The sequence below is a fragment of the Mchenga conophoros genome, linkage group LG11 (genome assembly GCF_057382185.1).
Source record: "Mchenga conophoros isolate Kocher_MC1m ecotype Shallow Benthic linkage group LG11, M_conophoros_male_GT1.1, whole genome shotgun sequence".
Taxonomy (NCBI): Eukaryota; Metazoa; Chordata; class Actinopteri; order Cichliformes; family Cichlidae; genus Mchenga; species Mchenga conophoros.
The window spans coordinates 6,133,488-6,136,726 of NC_140536.1; positions in this window are offsets into that span (position 1 = coordinate 6,133,488).

Genomic DNA, 3,239 nt, shown 5'->3' on the forward strand with positions numbered 1-3,239 from the left:
GCTTTCTTGTCTGTGATATCTGTTATAGCTCCATGATTTATCAGTCAGGTAATATTATAAGCTGACACAGAACTAGATGTGCTGGTGTATTTTTTCGATAATGAACATGTATATTTATTTTTACAGGACATACTGAGTTCATACCTAGTGTCATCATAGTGTTTGCCAATCAGAGATGCTCGTTCCCCTTTGTGTTTTAAAGCTGCATTCACACTGGAGGTGTCTGTCCCACTGACTTTGTGCTGGGAGCAGTTATTTTGTCCATAAGTCACTGAATGTCATTCATTTTCTATGGTCCCTGGTTACCATGTCACTGCAAACTGCTTCCATTGTGGACACAACTTTACTCTTAATGTCCTCTGCCTCACACGTATTAGAGCAGCATCACAGATGAACACAGCTGATGACAGTGAGTCGAGTGGTGTCTTCATGTTAAGGTTCTTCTTTTTTGTTTTGTTTAGTAACTAAAAATAGATTGTTGGTTTAGTTTACTTGAAAAAGTATCTCTTCTTCAAGTGCTCAAACATCTCAAAGCCCATAAAGTTGCTAGCCAGTAGCTGATGTTTTCCACTTCAGAGGTGTTACTTGCTAATTTACTGACTAATCTTTAAATAATGTAGTATCAGTATCATTGCTGAGATGCAACTCTCAAGTAAAAATCAGCGAATAAAATTCATCCAAATCAAAGCTGCTGTGGTGGAGCCACCCAAATATTCACTCAGTTAAGAGCAACTCCACTGGTGGACAGGAAGCTTCACTTTATTGTTTGTTGGGGGGGTTTTTAACAGTCAAATATGGATCCAGGCAGTGTAGGAACACAGTGGGCCCTTCTTCCCTTTTCCCTTATTGATACCTTCCAGCAGGGTATGATCAATAATGGATAATAATCAAGAATAATTTATGGAGATTGATCTTTTTCTTCCTCCCCACACAGGTCAGGAGTCACAGTCAGCTGTCAGTGATTCAGTGTGTTGCTCAAGGACACTTGAGCGATGCAGATGCTTGCTCAAGTGGGATTTTAGCTTTAGCCCATTAGAGGGAAGCAAATGAACTGGCCCCAGGTTCATAAGATAAGAGTACAGGGGAGAATCAGGCACCTACAGTGCGAGTTAAACCTTTTCAATTACCACCATCATTTAATAATTAATTTCGCTGAACCACTTATTCTTGTCAGGGTTACTGTGGCCTGGAGCCAGTCACAGCATGCTCTTGGAAGAAAGAAGGAAGAGTTCAGCACTGCTTGCAAGTACATTTTATGAATCGAGCCACAGTCTAACTTATTTATTTTATCTGAACGGACAGTGGGTAAAAACAAAAGCTATCAAACATAGTTTGATTGCACTTAAGCCTTGGTCCTAATGCTGCTAAGTCACTTTTTTTTCACGCTGCTGGACTTGCAGCTACTAGAACAAAGATTTCAAAGATGGACAAAGTGATGTTTTTGCTGTCACGTTAAAGACAGAGCACAGAACAGCAAAACACATATACTAACTCAAGTTATATTTATTTTTCAGGTTAACGTGCTTGTGATGATCATGATTCACACACATATACACACAATTTAAGCTTTGGCATCTTAACCAAGAACTAGCATTAGCCCACTTTGCATCGTGACCCATAACGGCAAGAAAACGTGTTTCCAAAAATATGCAAATTTGACAAACCTAAGGTGTGTGAAATACAACCATCTCTGAAATTTGGCACACTTTACTGTGCCTCAGGTTTGGCTCTGTTAGACCTTCTAGTTACTGGCTGGCATGGTGCTGCAGTTTTTCAAATGGTAATGAAATGCTAATTGTCTTGGATAGTGGGAGGTTTAAGCTTTTCACAGTGTTATGGATACAGTAAAAGCTCACCCAATAATTTGCTTACCTTTTTGTTAGCAAAATGGTTATTTTTGTAAAACTGTGGACAAATGAGTATTAAAAGTCAAAAATTACCTACAATCTCTCTGAATATTAAGAAAGGCAGCTGCACAAAAATGAACTAAGAGGACAAGGTGTGCATAGTTAGAGAGCAGGTTTCAGTTTCCCTGCAGTCTGCTGCAATATTGTTACACAAAGGCCCTGACTACAGGTGCACAAAAAGCAGAAATTCTGATACCGAAATGGAGAAAATATCTTTTTTCTGACAACACAAGCCAATGACTGGTGTCTTAAATTACCGTATTTCTGATCCAGTAGCCAATAGACTAGAGGCAAGTTAGAAATTGTTAAAGTTGTATATACTGAGAGTACATCTCCTGCTCTGTACTCACTGATAATTTATGCATTAACTATCAAGCAGGGCTTCACAGGCTCTAATGTATGCGCAGCTCTGAGAAGCTGATGGCCAGTCTATTTTTGCATCATATACAACAAAGGCAATACCACTGTATGTTTTCCAGTGGACATAATGAAGTGTGGCCAGGGGCTCTGTAATGTGTTATGTAGTTTTTAAGTGGATTATCTAACGGACAAATCAATTATGATTTGTCCTCGACAGGCTAATTCATCTCTTTTTTGTAATAAAGGTTAATTAGACTGACTTCTTTTAGAAACAATTTCAGATTTTATTTTTCTCATGTGTTTGTTCCTAACTTAAATAATAGATGGCATATACCATGTTCCGGTCACCATATTGTCAGAAGGTATATTGCCCAGAAGACATGATTTTAGTTAAAAAAAAAACACTGCAGTACAATGACCCATCACCTCTCCAGAACAACGGACCAGATTTCCTGGTCAGAGCTCAGATTCTGCCCAGCTCCTCTCTTCAGTTCCTGTAGTGCTTTGTGCTCCCAGGGCTATTTTCTGCTAGCTTAACCGCAGATACAAGATGGCACCTGACAGGTGCAGAGGGCCAAGTGGCCGGATTAAGTGACAGTGGCCCTCCCTGGAGTGGAAGAAGAGGGAGCCCACCACAGCAGGGAGAGATGGACTACATGTGTGTGATACAAAGCTTCACTGAGACTGAGCAAAATAATAATGCATGAATATTTTTATATATATTAAAAGAGAAAATCACTGAATTTGTACTTGTTACGCCTTTTCAGAGTATTTTATCTGAGAGTTGACTGCGTGAATGTAACTCCAAACAGGTTTCTAAGAGGGTCCGTTCCACTCTGTGAAGCCGTGTAATCCCTTTATTTCAGCAAAGTAACTGTATTCTGAATACCACCTTTTTAAACGGTAACTGTAACGGAAAACAATTACTCATATTTTGTATTTTATATATGTAACGGCGGTACATGTATTCCG